General features: G+C 51.6%; 1 protein-coding gene across 3 annotated transcripts in view; it reads right to left on the bottom strand.

The window, feature by feature from the left end:
- The window catches only part of RD3 (RD3 regulator of GUCY2D), a 33,272-nt gene extending 16,367 nt beyond the window's left edge, over positions 1-16,905 (bottom strand). Inside the window, exon 1 of one of the 3 annotated variants that reach the window (XM_047841222.1) lies at positions 16,895-16,905. The gene's annotated coding sequence lies outside the window, so the exon portion shown is untranslated. Of the gene's footprint in view, positions 1-10,504; positions 10,567-16,894 lie in introns of those variants that run through there. The other 2 variants (XM_047841226.1, XM_047841227.1) reach the window with 2 other exon arrangements.
- Between the last annotated feature and the right edge of the window lie 220 nt (positions 16,906-17,125).

Genomic DNA, 17,125 nt, shown 5'->3' with positions numbered 1-17,125 from the left:
TGTAGCTCAAAGAGGGCTTGGCGTTTGTGTTGACTGCTAATTTATTTTGATTTGTTAGCCTGTGGAGGCTTTGTGATTATCCATGCTGAGTGTGAATTTGTACTAGACAGAGAAGGTGGTGGTTGTTTTTTCTCTCATTTGACATCAATGGAAGTTGCTGAAGCGTAGTTAAATATTCAGCAGCCATTCAGATGGAGAAACACCAGTGGGGCCCATGACATTGCCTCACAGATGGTGCTTGATTAATAAATTGGAGATGTGGATTTAGGAAGCTGTTGAGCGCAAGGCTAGATTAAACACCATGAGGAGACTGGAGAAGATCCCCTATCCCAGATGTCAGGCTGCCCTTATGGGGGTTCTCCTCCTGTTTCCTCCTCCCTGGCTTCCTTCCAGGCTGTGAGGAGTGTTCCAAACCACTTCTAGCCGCTCGGTCATGCATGGGGCTTTCAGAGTCCTGCAGAAAGTCCATGTAGCCCAAATCCTGAATGAGATTGGATTAAACTAACATAATATTCATAGATACAGACCACACTCGTGTTTACTCACACCTCTTCTCTCCAGGAAGCCCTCTTGCCACTCCTGTGGCCCCATTTCCTTCTCCAGGGAAAGGCAGCATTGTATCTGACTACAGGAAAAACGTGAATGCTCACCTTCCTCCTCCCAGCTGGCTGGCTTAAGCCCCTGTTCCCTTTCTCTGTCCTTCTCCCCTGCTCCTCCCTCTAGCTTCATTCAGGCTAAACTACATTAGGCTAAACAGAACTCAGGAGAGAGACATAATGCATTTCTCATTCATTCATTCACCGCGTTAACTGACCATCTACTCTGTGCTAGACAGATGGCTCATTTCCATAGAATCCAATCACTACCAACTTCTTTTAGATTCTGCCCTGTGTTTTGACAGACTGACCTGAGAGCCCGTGGCAGAAACATCTAGCTACCCACCAAAGATCCATGCCCCCTTTCCAAGTGTAGGCACATTTCTGGGAAGCAGCTGTCCACCCAGGGACTTCATTACCCAGCCTCCCTGGCATCTAGGGAGCACCACATGACGACGGAATGTGGGTGGAAGGGATGTGTGCGACTGTAAGACTTATGGAAGTCTCCAGTGTAATTCTCCACCTCCCATCTTTTCCCGCTTGCTGATGGACAGCAAGGACTCAGGCTCTGAAGGATGGCAGAGCCACAGTTTGGAAGGAGCCAAGGTAAAAATTATGTGGAAAGCCGCCTGCCAGTCACCTATGCTGAGCTCTAATAGCGCAAGAAATGCATTGGGTCAAGCCATGTGGAGTGTCTCTGCCACAGCAGTTGGCCCTACCCTAACGGAGAAGGAACGGATGTGGGACCTTTCTGCCCTTCCCTTGGTTCCTGGAGATCAGAGCTCTTCCCGACATGTCCCCTCCCAGGTCTCCCATCTTCATCCCAAAGAAATTAACTACCTCACTCCCCATTGTTTCATGACTTTGCGCACAATGCACCCTCTGCCCCACACGTGCCCGCCTGGGGGAGTCTCACTTCCCCTTGAAATTTCGCTCCAGTGGTAAACCCCAGTAATCCTTCCTGTCTTCCTGGTTGCTCCATCCTCTCCACAACCTGAAACTTCACTGGATCTTCATTACTCATGGATTCTCTATTTGCAAATGTTCCTACTTGCTAAAATCTGTCATCCCCAAATCAATGCTCACAGCACTTTTGTGGTCATTCTGGACCTGTACAAAGCATTGAAAAATTTGACTTGCCTGGTGAGCACATTCCCAGCTGAGGTTGAACAAAGCCACCCTCCGCCTTCTTGTCTCAGCTCTCCTACTATAAACATGTGTCCCTTTCATGGTCTAGTTAGTGCCACACTTTTCATACTTGGTGGCTTTTGTTGGTGATTTCTCTGCTTGAAAAGGCCCCAAGTACAGTGCTGAAGTGCTCTGTAGTGTTCCTAAGCACTGTGACGTGCCTCACAGAGAAAATACACATTACGCAAGCTTAGTTCAAGCATGAGTTATGGCACTGTTGGCCATGAGTTCAATGTTAATGAATCGACATTATATATAAGTAAAGTGTCTTTAAACGGTAATACACATGCAACAAGGTTATATATTGATTGATCGGCAAAGATGTCATGACCAGAGGCTTTTAGGAAACTAACCCTGTATTTCCCCAGGAGCGATTGTTCAGTATTTGCTATTCCAGCATTTGCAGTGACTTTGAGAACGTTATCGTTATCTCAAATAATGAGAATCAGCTGTGCTTCACACTGTTTCTTGAGCATTTGGTTCAGCATCCCTGCAGAGTCCAAGCTCCTCAAGGACAAGGAGCCCAAGCCCCAGCACATGCTAACTGCATGTTTGTCATACATGTGATTTAAAGATGATAGCTAGAGCGGCACCTGGGTGGCTCAGCCAGTTGAGCGTCCGATTCTTGGTTGCAGCTCAGGTCATGATCTCACAGTTCATGGGATGAAGCCCTGTATCAGCCTCTGTGCTGACAGTGCAGAGCCTGCTTGGGATTCTCTCTCTCTTTCTCTACTCCTCCCCCACTTATGTATGCTCTCTTTCTCTCTCTTAAAAACAAATAAACATTTAAGAAAAAAGATTATTATTAGAGCACCCTGAGCCTGATGCCTGTGCTAAGCAAATGTCACAGACCTGTCCCTGGGCTTTCTGGAACCCGAAAGAGCCCCAAGAGATGAATTGTCACAGGCTCAAGGACACACGGGCACCAGGCACAAGCCAGGCAGGAATGGACTGTGAGGAGCTCAGGTGCACATGCCAGGGAAGGTGGGTAAAGCCGGGGGGCCTCTGGAGGGTGGTCTGGGAGCCTGGCCATTCTACTCCCAGGTCCAGGCAGGGTCGGCCTAAGAAAGCCAGAGAGCCCCTTCCTCTCAACCTGGAAATGTTTTTGGGAGGAGGCCAGGTCATGGAAAATCAATGGGAAGAGGGGGCCTGCCATGTGGCATTGCATTTGAGAGAACCAAACCTGAAGGGGCACAAGCAGATGGGGGCCCTGGGGGTAGGCACCAAGTGAGACTATGGGGGAGGGGTGCCCTGGGGCCTGGGAGAAGGTATGACTGTGCAGGATGAGACAGATTGTCCCATGTGGGCCTGAACATCGCATGTGGATCTTACTGGATTCTGAAGTCCGTTCCCAAGGAAGGACATCAGTGAGTCCGGAGCAATGGTGGCAGCCCAGTGATTAGCTCCCTGCCTGACCACCAGGAGGCTGCATGGACTGGGCGTGGAGAACAAGGGACGGGGGATTGTCTGGGAGCTCTGACTTCGATGGATGGTGGTGAGACATGACACCCACGGGGAAGCCAGGCTCAGCTCTAGCTGTGTGGATGTGGAAGAGACAGAGATGGGGTGATTGTCGAAGATACAGATCTGGGAGGTTGTCAGGGGCTGGGACCACAAGAGGAGAGCGCCTGGGACGGACCCCCGGGCCCCAGAGGAGCAGGCTGAGAAAGCGCCAGGAGGCCTGGCAACATGTCCTGCCTAAACTCGTACAAAGGAACACAGGGAAACTAATATAAGCGTCCCTTGGCCATGTGTCTCCATACTGTTCTGACACCATCCCAGGGCCCTGGCAAAACCCTGGGCTGTATTAAATAGTATGTGAGCATTTAGAAAAGGGAGTGGAGTGGCGCCTGGGTGGCTCAGTCGGTTCAGTGTCCGACTGCGTCTCAGGTCATGATCTCTCATTTCGTAGGTTCGAGCCTGGCGTCGGGTTCTGTGCTGACAGCTCAGAGCCTGGAGCCAGCTTCAGATTCTGTGTCTCCCTCTTATTCTCTGCCCCTTCCCACTCGTGCTCTGTCTGTCTCTCTCTCTCTCAAAAATAAATAAACTTAAAGAAAAAAGTTTAGAAAAAGGAGTGGAGATCAAGCAGAGTTGGCAGATATTTATTGACAACAGGTCCGGAGAAGCACCCCAGAGAGACGGGGGAAAGGTGGTCAGGGATAGCAGGAACGATGCCTCCGGTGCCCCCAGCGCATCCCCCTGCCCCTCTTCTGCTCTGAGCACAGCTCTGGAGTCCAGTTCTGTTTGAAGTCAGATGTTCCTTTAACTGACAACATCCTAGCTCGAGCTCACAACCGCCTGAGACCGAGGAGGCCCCCTGGGCCCACATACAAGTGTAGTCCCCAAACATGGGGCATTTAGTGTCACTGGGGACAATCTTCAACCTACAGGGGGTTGGAGCTGGCAGATAAATGCTCCAGACTCCCGTCCATCAGGTTGACAGTTCTTGGAAGGCATGACGTTACAATTCCCAAGGGGTCCCCAGGGATCATACCTTGCTGCCCTCGGCAGTGACCTTGCTAACACACCCTAGGCTGGTTTCCTTTCTTCCTGTCTCACTCTCTTGTGCCCTCACTCCTGCCTCCTCCATTACCTCCCAAGCCCCAGGATCTGCACCCATGTCCTGGGCTCTGCTTCTAGAAGAGACAGAAGGGAAAAGTCAAGAATGTAGGGGTCGTTTGTGACATTAAATGCCACCAAGAGGTCCAGTAGCATGATGCACAGGAAACACCATTAGCAACAGGGAGGTGGTGCAGGTCATTGTGGGGACACTGCTGTTGGAGCACGGGGGCAGGACCAGTACCCCTGCGGCAGCCACCCCAGCATGTAGACACTTCTTGTCTCTGCAACCCTGAACACTGGGCTGAGCCTCAGTCTCTGGAAATACTTATTCCCTAAACCAGAGTTGACTGAAGGGTTTATGGACAAGCTGAACGGTGGGGGGTGGGGGGTATTACACCCTGCACTGCAAACCCTGTCAACCCCCTTTTGGACATTGACTCTTCTCTGCCAGCACCAACCAGGTCCCTTTTCTGATGCCTGGGGCCCTCTGCCCTGCTGCTTCCTGGACACCTGTCCTCCATATAAGTGGCTATCTCTCTTGCCGCCACCTCCCTGAGGGCTGGGCTCGCCCATTCGGTGACACTGAGCAGTGAGCCACAGAGAGAGGTTTCAGGTCTGAGTGACCCTGTCCTCCGTGGGGTTCCCACATCAGCAGAGTGTCTCCTCCTCCAGTGGCTTTGTACAGAGAAGACCTGCCAAGGACAACAGAGAGGCTGATCTAGTACAATCTTTCCCCGTAAGTCAGAGCCGATGCCTTACTGTCACACACAGAGGCCCGAGAACAATTCTCTCTGGAAGTCTTTCCCTCAAGGTCTTTTACGATAGACTCATAAATGGCTAGAGCTTACACGAGCCCTCTGGGAACTCCAAGTGTATTGTTTCATTTACCACAACCGGCCTTCACTGCGCGTCCTGGCCCCCATTCATCTCCCCAACAAAGCTTCGCTGAGCAGGTACTTTGTGCCAGCCCCAGGCTCAGTGCTGAGGGTGAAGGTGGAGAAGGCAGGCTCATCTGTGCCCTCGGGGGCTTCCAGCCAGAGAAGGGGAGCAAGGCTGTGTGCTGCTGGGCTGATGGCCTGCAGAGATCCAAGGACACCCCCAGAGAGTAGCCCCTGGCTCCCCAGCTCCCACTCCCTCTCCCACACCGTACTCTCTTGCCCCCGGATTGCTCAACTGAGGGTCCCAAAGCAGCAGGGGCTTAGATGCCCTTTACTCCCACACTTGCTGAGATGAGTTCAGAAAGGTCAAGCAACTTGCTCTCACAGCACAGTGAGTGGGTAACAAAGTCAGGATGATAATCTCTGCTCATTTTCTCCAAAACTCCCCTGCCCGTTGCTGCCTTTGTGGCATCCACAAATCAGATGGGCATGTACGCCCTAAGCCTTGGTCGTGAGCACCAGACACATCTCATTTTCTCTGTGTTACAAGTATTTTATCTGGAGCGATAAGGAAGTACTGTGTGTGTGTGTGTGTGTATGTGCATGTGTGTGTGTGTGTGTGTGTGTGTGTGTGTGTGTTGTGTAGAATTCCATGTTACTTGCTCTTCTCATAATCCTGGAAGGCTGCTTGGAAAAGGTGCTTCAGCAGTCTTCCACATAGATAGATGTACTTGGTGAGTTGATGAACGAGGGACCCCAGGGACAAGGAGGGGTGGGGGATTGAATCTGAAATCCAGGGCTGGTGAAGAAGTCAGGATGTCAGCTGAGGCTGAGCCCTGTGCTGTGTAAGACCCTGTGCTGGCTGCTAGAAATTGCCCGAAGGTGGCAGCAGGCTCCCCAGAGTTCCTTTCACCTGTGCCCTTGGTTCTCAGAAGATAAAGTACAAGCTTAATTTAACTTCCTCCTGCCAAACAACCAGTCAGGAAAGAAGAGCAGAGCCATCCAATCAACCACAGACAGGCAACAATACAGAGAGGCTACAAGCCGGTGTTGAGGCCCCAACATGCTTCTCACTGGGGCAAGGGGCCCCTTTGACTTCTGGGTGGAAGCTGAGTGCCTTGTGCCAGCTGCCTGGGATCTCTGGAAACCTCCTGGGGAGGAAATTGGGAACAGGAATTGAAAAGCCAAGATTCTGAAGCTTGTTCTGACACATACTGGAAGCAATCTAGCTGTCTACCAATGGAGCGGCTACTTACAAATTACGCTGCATCAACCTCCCAGACTTTATCCCGCCGTAAGACGATAATTATGCCAAAATTCGCCTAGAAACAGCAGGGCCCACCGTGGTGGGTGTACTTGTGGATAAAGGCGGGGATAAAGGCCAATTTATTGCACCCAAGAACCCCCTGGTGTTGTGCTAGAATTAATTTAGTAGCCTAGATGAAGAATATGACTTCATATGTGCAGGGATTCTTTCCAAGGTGTTTGAATAATGGTTACGTTGCCCTTTAAAACCAGGGTATAGGGGCACCTGAGTGGTTTAGTAGGTTGAGCATCCGACTTTGGCTCAGGTCATGATCTTGAGGTCCGTGAGTTCGAGCCCTGGCGTCGGGCTCTGGGCTGACAGCTCAGAGCCTGGAGCCTGCTTCAGATTCTGTGTCTCCCTCTTTCTCTCTCCTACCCCGCTCATGCTCTGTCTCTCTCTTCTCAAAAATAAATAAACGTTAAAAAAATTTTTTTAAACCTAGAGTATAATATTTTTTAAAAAAAGGACTCTTGAAGGAAAAAAGAAGTTTATTCATTTATTTTCTAGCCAATAGCTTTTCAGTTTCCATTAAGTTCACACTATTTTCTTGACGTATGTGAAACCCAGAGGGAACTGTAGGGCTTCTTTTGAGCTTGCCCATTTCCTCAAAGGGTAAGAGAATTCAGACTCTCTGCCTGTCCTGGTTTTCTTAACAGGCTAAAAACCAACACACACCTAACAGTTAAATCTGTCAACACAAAAGAGTCCCTTTGGATCTAAAGTTGGAAAAGATCTCTCAGGGAATGTGTAATAATAAACTATTTGGTGCACACTGTACTGGGCGGAAAGTTGTGTAAGACTGTGATTGTGGGGCTTGATCAATCTACTTTAGGACTTCACTAAAGAAGGATTAACCACAGAAACCCAACCTCAGAGTTCCTTGGAGAGGCATTATGCCCACCAGGGAAAGTAAATTGCAACCATGTTGCATTTGCATAGTGGCCTGTCCATTTGCAGTCAAATGCTCTACCTCTGAGCTATACCGCTCCCCCCCCCCGCCCCCCCCCCCACCAGGCCAGTCTATTTGTAAAACCCTTTGACTTCCTTTGTTTCATTTTCTTAACAAATAACCATCCTCCTCCTCCAGAGTCCAGGGAGGAGGGCAAGGCAGGTTCCTGAGTGTTGGGGCTGTGGAGAATCCTAGCGCTCATTCTCTGAGTTCAGGAAGCCTCAGAAAACATTTGCTTTCTGGTGTCTGGGATGAGTTACCCAGAACCATCCTTGTCCTCGTGGGAGCTTGGCATAGAGGCAGATGGCTTTATGGATGAGGAGGGGCGCTCTTCAAAGACTTACGTCTCTCTAGTTTCAAACCTAGACTCAATACCTGTTTGCTGTGTGATCCTAGCTTTGTGTCCCAACTTTTCTGAGCCTCAGCCATAATTTGGGGGCAATAATACCTTCCTTGGAGAGTTGTAGGGATTAGAGGAGATGCACCGCTGAGATTAGCCACCTCAATAAGCCAGCAGCTAGTTCCAGGTTTGGGGACCCCCAGAGTCAGTTTCTCTGTGTTACTGCACTGGCACATTCAGAGGCAGAGCCCATGGCCCCAAACTCCTTTGCTCTCTCTAACAAAAGACACCTCAATAAAGCAGATCTTCCCTCTGTGAGAGGCAGCAGGGCGGTGAACTGGCTGTCCCGGCTGTGAAGAGGGGCCCGGCCAGGGTCTCCTCTTGTCTTGCCAGGAACCATCACCTCTCAGACCAAACCCTGAGGTTCCTGACAGAGTATCCACAGAGAAAGTCTGCTCCCTGGCTGGAGAGATGCTGTTTTCATGGCCCAGGCTGGGCACTCTGTGAGAATGGGGGCAGAGGAGGCTGAGACTCACCGCAGGGTTCTCCTGAAACTTGGGGAAACCATCACTCCGGCCCTTGTTTGCTTGTGCAAGCCCAAGTGTCAAGGCTGCATTGGGTAAGACTGGCAGCCATACCTCAGATGCCGTTGGGCACCTTCTCTCCAGTTCTCTCCCTCCTTATCTTCTCATAGTGGCTGCTTCGCACACAGGAGGAAGGGCCTAGTCTACCATAGCCAGGCCTCTTCAAGGCCGCTGACACATCAGCCCATCTAAGTCCCACAGCCGCCCCGCGACGGCATTCTTAGTGTCTTCCTGTGCCAGTGATAAGCTGAGGCTCAGGCAGTTATTGTTGAAAGTTTCAGAGTTAAACTGGCGTCCAGTCCCTTTGCATTATGCCAGAGGTCGGAGCTGTCACTTGTGGTTCTGGTGATGGCTGCACAGGGTCAGAGGCCCCCTCAGGCTGATGAAACAGGGAAGGAACCTGCTTCTTATGGAGCCTGGACCATGGCTTTTGAGAAATGGAGCCAATGCTAGGCACACCCTTCTCACTCCCATGCACCCTGGCCTAGAGCCCTGCTGTTCACCTATAGGTGCTGTACCTCCTATCCCATATTCCTCCTCAGTCCTCTCGTTCACTGGGGCAAACTCCACCGCCCCCAGCTCCCTTGTCTGATGGGTGGCGGCAGAGCAGGGTCAACGGCAGTGCTCAGAATTCCCTGCTGGCCCCTGAGACTTCTACCTGTTGATGCAGAAGTCAGGCACCACACCTAAGGGGCTACTTAGAGAGGCTTCTCAGAAAACCCAGCTGCACTCCTCCTGCCCTACCCTTAGTCCCCAGGGCCACCTGAGCCGGTAACCATGGCAACAGGAGTCACCTGCCCTCATTACCTGGCATCATCCTGAACTCAAACATCTCTCTCTCACCAGCCAAATAGACACTGAGGCAGCCAAGCATTAGGCTCCAGCTGGGAGGCCGGGTTATTCTACCCATCACGTGCAATGCCACTCTGTCCCCAAGGGTTTACTGAGGCCTCATTGCATGAGTGCCCTAGAATAGCTTCCTCCACTTCTTCTAGGGTCCTGAAATTTAGTGGCAATAATTTGTTTGTTTATGATTCACCCTCTTTCCAGGGGTGACTGGGTGGCTCAGTCGGTTAAGATCCCACTCTTGATCCCAGCTCAGGTCTTGATCTCAGTGTTGTGAGTTCAAGCCGTGCATTGCACTTGTGCTGGGCATAAAGCCTACATAAAAAAAAAAAAAAGTAAAGTCTAATCTGCCTTCTTTCAGAAACTGCCTGATGCACAGAAGCATTCAGAACGTTGGTTAATAAAATTATCTACTTACATATATTTACACACATGCAACACACGATCGAATTAAATTTTTAAAAAATGGATGCTAAGGCCTGGACTGTGATCTTGAAATGCCATTTATCCTCAAAACTAATGAGGGTTTCTTGGAGAAGAGGCTGATTCTAGGTCCAGGCAGGAAAAGTACAAGACAAACCTGGAACTTCTTACATTGCAAAGCAAGGGAACCATCGCAGACTGCTAGGGTCTACAGATCTGAGGGCAATGCCAAGTCAATGCTGGTTTGAGGAAGGACCCAGCCTTGTTGAGGGGGTGCATGTGGCCAGAGGTTCAGTGATTCACCCGTGATCACAGAGCTAGAAAGTGAATCCAAACCCAGTGTTCTTTCCACCACTCCACACCGCGGCTCACCACACAGGGGCCTGGGAACCATGTTTTGGGAGCAACCTTGAGAACATGAGCACTGTGTTGGGCTGCCTGAGTTCAAGTCGAGCCCTACCACTTGCTAGCTAGATGGTTTTGTGAAAATGATGTAATCTCTCTGTGCCTTAGTGTCCTTGTCATTGTCCCTCACAGCACCTACTTCATAGGGCTGTGTGAGGATTAAACAAAAGAAAATAGAGAAAACAGGTAACTCAGGATCTAGAACATGGGGAGTGCTCAATGAAAGTTGAGCTTTTATTAGCAGGCTGTATGCTGCATTGAGCATGGCTTTCCCTGGGTCCCTGAATGGGGATACTGGGTGGGGAGAGAAATAGGGGTGTTGAGAGAAGGCAAAAGAGAGGATGGAATCGTCAGAACCAGCTGCATTCAATTGTTTGGAGCTTGTCATGAAGGGAATAAAACAGCATCGGCCACGACGCACCCTTACCGCATAGTGCTCTGCCGCTGCAAACACATTGTCAGACGCTGTCTCGTTCTGGCCTCTTAAAAGCCCTGTCCGGTTGCCAAAGAGGAAATGGAAGCTCTGAGAACGTAGGTCCTGCCCAGGTTAGGTAGCAAGATGGGGACTGCAGGTTAGTGACAGGCTGACCACCTGCAGAGGGGCAAGACCTCAGAGGCAGCGGGGCCTGCAGGATGACCTATATCAGTGCTTCTCAATCATGAGTGTGCAGCAAAATCCCCTGGAGGGTCCGTTAGAAACACAGATGGCTGGGTCCACCCCCAGAGTTTCTGATCCCAGAAGTCAGATCCGGAGTTGGTCCAGCCCAATGCCCTCTAACTGTGAGCAGCAGCGACATCTCGTGGCGAGGAGGGGGACGAACCTTGGGTTCCCCGCGAACCTCCGTGCAGGCTGTGCCCAGGGGTCCAGGATGATGCTGGATCAGGGCAGCACCTCCCACATAGAATGGAATCGGCCCAGTCTTGTCTCGGAGTGCGCAGGCGCCTGCGTGCCTCATTTTACCCTAGGGATTGGGAAACCTAATCTTACTTCTCGGAACGTTCAGCTTCATTTCAGAAGCTTTTATCCTCATTTCTGTGAATGGGTTCCTTCCCTGGTCTTTCCACCCCCGCAAAGGCAAGGCCTGCGAACCAATAGCTTAAGGTCTCAGCCACAGATGGGATGGCTCCAGGGTCGGGAGAGGGATTTCTGGGACGGAGCGCCTCACTTAACAATTGCTTTCAGCCCAAAGGAGCATTTTATAATGTAGCTTGACATGAATCCTTGGCAGGATTTTCTGACTGATTAAGGTTGTAGTGATGGCTCCTGAGCAGGTGCTGACCCTTATTTCCTCTACTCCTGTAGTTCCTCACTTGGTAGACTGGGGTGTGGACGCGAGTTGGGCAGGTGTGGGGACAGAAAGCGACAGTGGGCCTGGGTCTACAAGACCTTTGGTTTGCCTCTGAGCTGTGACACCTTGGGCACCTCACCCCAGCATTCTGAACTTGTTCATCCAGCAAATGGGGAAGACGAAATCAGCCATTTAGAGGAAGCGCCCTGCGGGGGGCACGGGGAGGCGGGAGCTGGATGGACAATTGGTAAGATGAAGCCGCCGTATGGCGCCCCGAGGGGGGCTGGCCCGGGAGGAGGGCGCCGAGGAGGGGGCGGTGTGCGAGGAGCAGGAGAGGAAAGAACTTAACGGTTCCATTCCACCTCCTCCGGAGTTCCCTCCACCCCCCACCCCAGCCGCGTGCCGGTGACCTCATCCCGCCCGGGCCTCCGCCTCCCGCGGTAAAACGCTTCCGAGTGCGCTTCCGAGGCTCTCACCCCATCTGAGTACCGTGGAACTTTCGCCTCTAGCTGGGAGAAAAAAATTAATAACTTCCAGGTTAACGGGGACGGCTGGGGCTCGGAGGGAGCAGGGTGCTTGCCCCCAGTCCGGATGGCCCCGGGGGTGGGAGGGTGGGGGGAAAGGAGCGCAGGCCGCCCTCCGCAGGTGTGCGGTCACCCTGCGCTGTGCTCGGCCTCGGCCAGCTCCCTGCAGCGCTGACCTCCCCGGGGAGGAGGGCCTCCCCGGGGAGGAGGGCCTCCCCGGCTCACCGAGCGCTCGGCCAGCCAGCCTCCTTTGCTCGTCAGGGCAACGCGCCCCCTGGCCCTCCGCACTGGCCCTGCGGCTCCCAGCCAGCAGGGGCGCCCGCCGGGACCGCCCCGGGGGCGTGACCTTGAGTGGGGGAGGTGGTGCCTTCCCACAAAGCCTGAACACTCTCGCAGCGATGACTGGGTGGGCTGAGCCCTATCCCCCAACACCCCACCCCTACGCTGGACAGGCCCAGTTTCAAAAAGGGGCCTGTGAAGTTATTCAGGGAGCCAAGGTCAGCCTCTTGCCCAGCCCTGTCCAGTGGAACTTTCTGCAGTTATGGAAATGTCCAGTATCTGTGCTGTCCAACCCAGGAGCCGCTGAGTGCTCCAGGTGCTCTGAATGTGCAACTGGGGAATTTTTTGTTTCATTTTTATGGATTTGAATTTAAATACCCACATGTGGCTAGTAGCTCCTTTATCAACCACCACCCCCCCAATTGTCCTGGAAAAGACCAGACAAGTTAGTGGACAATGAGAAGCATGTAGTTCACATCATTACCCCTCCTCCACCAGATTCAGGGCCTCCTGGCAAAGAAACTGGCACACAAGAACTGGTAGTAGGTTTTGGAGGGGCAGAGGAGCCCCAGCACCTGGAGATGGTCTTCTGTGACATCCACTCCCGAGGTTAAAGTCTTCTTGGGCCCCAGAAGAGTTCCCCCATTCTGCTGTGGGGGCCATAGGGCCACCAGTGGAGATGCAAAAGTGTTCTAGCGTTTCCCACCTCCAAGTCCCAGGAAATCCTACTTTATCTGATTCCCCCATAGATTTGAAGTCAAGGAGGTCACTTAACATTTTAATCTGGCGCTGCCGGCCAGCAGGTCAAAGATCACTGCCATGTCCATCTAGGTTTCGCTTTAACTGCAGTGGAGGCTCTGATGGGACTGTGCTGGGCAAGCTGATCCCGGGTGCTGTCCCTGCATCGAGTGGTGTGGGGTGAAGGGGGAGAGGAGCTGAGAATGCTGTGGACCCAGGGAGGAGACCTTAACAGGAAGCAGAGAGAGCAGCCCAGACTGTCCCCACAGCCCAGAGCCATTGGGGTGCAAATCAGTCCACAGGGTCCCTGTGCCTTCTCCTGTCAGGCTCTCTGCCCAAGGAGTGGCTGAGAGGGTGCAGGGGGGTGACAGGGACAGGCAGTGGGCAGTAGTGCAGTTGTGGGTGCTGAGAGAACACGATTCTGACCCCAGTTGGCCACTGCATACCTATGTGTGGCATATAATTTCTCTGTGCCTCAGTTTCCCCAGCTGTAGATGGCACTCATGGTAACTGTCTGGGCTGCCTTAAAGGGTTGCTGTGGGGTTCAAATCAGATAACAGGTGTTCATTCATTCATTAAATGTTTATTAAGCACTTGCCTGGAACAGGACAATCCGTCTTCTCAGTGGCAGCAGAAAGATCAAGAAGGACCCCTGTGGGAGTGCCTGCCGGTCTTAAACACCAAACACTGGCAATTAATTGCTCAGATGGGCTTGGCACCAGCCTCTCCTGACCTGTGTGAGAGGAGGCCAGCTCAGGGGAGGAGTAGGAGGAGGAGGAAGAATAACACAGGAGGGAGCAGAGAGGAGTGTGCTACAGGGTGGGGGACACAGGAAGAGGGATGAGGCAGAGGAGGGTGGCTCACCCGGAGGGCCTCATCAGGGCCCTGGAGCTCACCGGCGAGCTGTGACTTCAGACAGTGCCAGGCCCAGTCTCCCGTGGAAGCTGCCAGGAATTGGTGAGCAGGGTATGACTTGGTAGCCCCAAGTCTGCCCGGCCAGCTCAAGGGTCTTGGCACTGTCTTAGGGTCTCGCCTCCATCTGCTCTCACTTCCTCACCCCCACCTGTCTGTTAACTTCCTCCTGTGCCTGCCTTCTCCAGGCCTCAGTGATGAGTATTTGGAAATGGTGAAGCCTGCAGAAGTGCCCTATGTGGCACCTGCAGGAATCAATCTCATTCCACATTTTGGGCCCAGGAAAAATGACCTTTGGACCTTTCCCTCCAGCAGAGGTTCTGCCAAGAGAGCCTGTACCAGCCTTGCCTGATGATACCTTCCAGGCAGATGTGGGGCTGGGCCATCGTGAGAAGGCGGGGTTCTCTTATCAGGGGCAGGCGCTGTGCCCGGGGCTCCTGGGTGCCCTGGGTAGTGAACCAGGCTGTGTGGTCAAAAGGGGCTGGGACCACAAGGGCAGAAATAATAGAAAGGACAAGGCAAGCAAAGACGGTGTCGGGCAGACCTAGTCCCTGGCAGAGGTGGCTAGCACGCAGTGTCTCTGCCCCAAAGTACAGACTCGATCTTGTCTTGTTACTTTCCTTTCGTCTGGCCAGGAACTTCCCAAACACGTAAATCATGTTTCCTCTTCATCTTACACCCTCAACGTGTTGCATAAGAGGTTTATCCCTGAGAGCTCAATCCGCACTTACAGAGCACCTGCCAGCCCGCGGGCCCTGCTTGCTGGGAGGGAAGCAGGGCACCAGCTATTCCCGGCCATCCTGAGTGGCCCGCTTAGCCAGTCTGGGCCCCAGTCCTACCGGTTATCAAGCTCGGCCTCCTGGGCATACAGTGTTTGGAGAAGCTCAAGGGCAATTTTCCATGCAACTTGGCAAACATTGCTCTCCACCTCCTCATCAGTTTCTGGGACGTGCATAGACTCAGAATTTCTCTCTGGTTGTTCAATAGAGACTGTTGGCACAGATGGAAGTAGATGGAAGTAGATGGAAGTTCAGCAGCTGGTGTGGGACCCAGCGAGGTCCTGCTGCCCGACCCTCCTCATGTCTCCTCCCCAGATGGTTCCAGCTGGAGGTCAGCCAGTCAGTGCTATGGGTCAAGCACGTACCGTGGGCAGAGCTGGGTGCTCAGGGTGTGCTAGTTGCTTTTTGTTTTGCTTGTCCATCATCCCTTCTCCCTTATTCTGGCAAAGGTGTTCCAGTTCTGAAGCACCCACCTGTAGCCTATAAGATTCCTGCAGGTCCCATCGCCAAAAGCTATTGCCTGGCCAGTAAGAGGTTTCACCCCACCCCCACTCTGGCCACAGCTCTTGGTGCAGGGATCAGCATCAAGACTTTTCCTGGGGGAGAACAGTCTCTTCTGGTACAACATAGGAGTCTGGGGCTACAGGTGGCATCTTGCCACCCTGGGAGGAGAGCCAGGGCAAAGAACAGAGAAAGACCAATCCCTTGAGCTCTGAGAGCCATCATGCCTGGAATTGTCCAGCTATGGAGGCATCTACATTTCTTTCTTTTTTTTTTTTTTTTTTTTGCCTAAATTAATTTGAGTTGGTTTTCCATCACTTGAAACTAAGAGTGCTGGACGAAATGGGGAGAGGGTGGGGCAGGGGAAGTGAAATGGTTTCTGCTTTCAGAAAGGTCCCAGGCTGAGGGGAAATATGGTTTCCATTCTTGGGTATCTGAACACATGACCTTCCATTTCTTAAACCAGTGTGTGTGTGTGTGTGTGTGTGTGTCTGTGTGTGTGAATACATTCAGAAAAGTGCTTATACTTTTTATTTCTCTACCAAGTAATAATACTTAATGGAAAAAAAAAAGAAAGGAAGGTCACTTGTATCCTACTATTTGCTGTTACTCATTTTCAATGCATTTAAAAATGGCAGTAGGGTCATATTTTACATGTCACTTGAGTCTGTTTTTCTTCACACTTACCAGAACATGGTGATCTTCTTTAGGAAAGTACAAAAGAAACTACTAGGATGTAAGTTTCACGGCACAACCAAATTCATGTGTACCTCACTGTCGAACCCCCCATCCTGTTTCAGAAAGAGGCACAGGAGGCCATCTGTGGACAAAAAGTGGTGATTTTTCTTCATCGTGTCATCTTTGGAGAAAGTCTGAAAAAATGGAGCATTCATTAATTCACTTGTTCAGTGAGCAAATATTTAGGTGCCTCCCATGTGCAAGGCACTGAGCAATGTGCTTGAGTTACGACTAAACACGGTCTTTCCTTTCATGGAGCTTATGGAATAGTGAGGAGAAGTCATTCATCAAATACTCACCAAGCTAATGTAAAACGTGAGCTGTGACAATTGCTACATGAACGTGACCTAGGAGGGTTCTGACCCACTCAGGAAGGTCTTCCTGACAAAATGGAGTTTGGGCTGGAAATCTCAAGGATGAAAAGGCATTACCCAGGCCAAAGGAGGGAGGAGAGCATTTGATGCAGAGGAACAAGAAAGTACTGTTCCTGCAGAGGAACAGGAAAGCTGGAGAGGCTATGGCGTGGGACTGTGGGAAGTCAGTGTGGCTAGTGTGGAGGAAGGAGGAGCATGTGTCATATGACATGCGAGCGGGTGGCAGAGCCAAGCAGGAGCCAGACGATGTAGGGCTCTGGAAGTCATGTTAATAAATTGTGGCTTTATCTTAAAGATGAAAGGAAGCCACTGAAGTTCCCCCAAGCTAGTGTGTGTGTGCGTGACACATCTAGATCTGTGCTCTGTGAAGGTCATGTGACGGCCTTGTGAGGGATGGTCTAGAATGGGCTCGGGTGCCCTTAGCAGGTAGATGGCTATTGCGGTGGTTAAGACGTGAAAGGTCAGGGTAGCTTACATTAGGGTAATAATGTAGGAAGTAGAGAAAAGGAGAGGGTGGTTAAAGAAGTATTTGGGAGATAAAATCAGCAGAACTCGGTAACCAATTGGATACGGAAGGTGTGAGAAAGACAGTGTGTGTGGGTTTCTTTCTGGCTTGCTCAACTGGGTAGGTGGAGCCACCAGTCATGGAGCCAGGAACCAGAATGAGAAGATTAAGTGTTCACTCTTAGACACACTGAGCTGGAGGAACCTTTAAGACATTCAGAAAGAGATGTCAAGTAGGCAGTTGGCTGTTTCAGTTAGGAGCTCGGAGATAATATGTGTGAGTCATTTGCAAACTGTGTGCACCGACCCATGAAACAACCAGCTGGTGTGGGTTCTGGTCCCAGCTTCATTGATCAAATCACTGCCTGCCCCTGGGACTCTGTCCTCAGTGTTTTATGGGGCATGGACCA

The sequence above is a fragment of the Prionailurus viverrinus genome, chromosome F1 (assembly GCF_022837055.1).
Source record: "Prionailurus viverrinus isolate Anna chromosome F1, UM_Priviv_1.0, whole genome shotgun sequence".
Lineage (NCBI taxonomy): Eukaryota > Metazoa > Chordata > Mammalia > Carnivora > Felidae > Prionailurus > Prionailurus viverrinus.
The sequence above is the reverse complement of the archived record's forward strand: the minus strand, read 5'-3'. Positions and strand labels throughout refer to the sequence as shown.